The following is a 330-nucleotide window of genomic DNA, read 5'->3' as shown; positions in this document are numbered from 1 at the left end:
TTTTTTTTTTTTTTTTTTTTCTGCAAACAAGCTACATGTGCTAGAACTACCTCACCCCCTCCTAACCCTGCTCGGTTTTGCTCTGGGCAGCTGACACCATCAATAATATTCTTAGAAGGATATAAAGGTGCCTGACGTCCCTGACTGCTAGCAATACAGTTGTTAAAAAAAACCCCAAACCAAACAAACCCCCTTCATTAGAGTCTTTTCTAAAATATCAATTCCTCCTAAACGTAATGCTAAGTTAGTAAAACGCCGCACCACATTTACAATACCCCCGAGAAAAGCATTTTTCTCGCGGGTAGCCGTTTTTTCAGTCTCATTTCCTCA

Source organism: Egretta garzetta, unplaced genomic scaffold, assembly GCF_000687185.1.
Source record: "Egretta garzetta isolate BGI_Z169 unplaced genomic scaffold, ASM68718v1 scaffold172, whole genome shotgun sequence".
Taxonomy (NCBI): domain Eukaryota; kingdom Metazoa; phylum Chordata; class Aves; order Pelecaniformes; family Ardeidae; genus Egretta; species Egretta garzetta.
The sequence above is the reverse complement of the archived record's forward strand: the minus strand, read 5'-3'. Positions refer to the sequence as shown.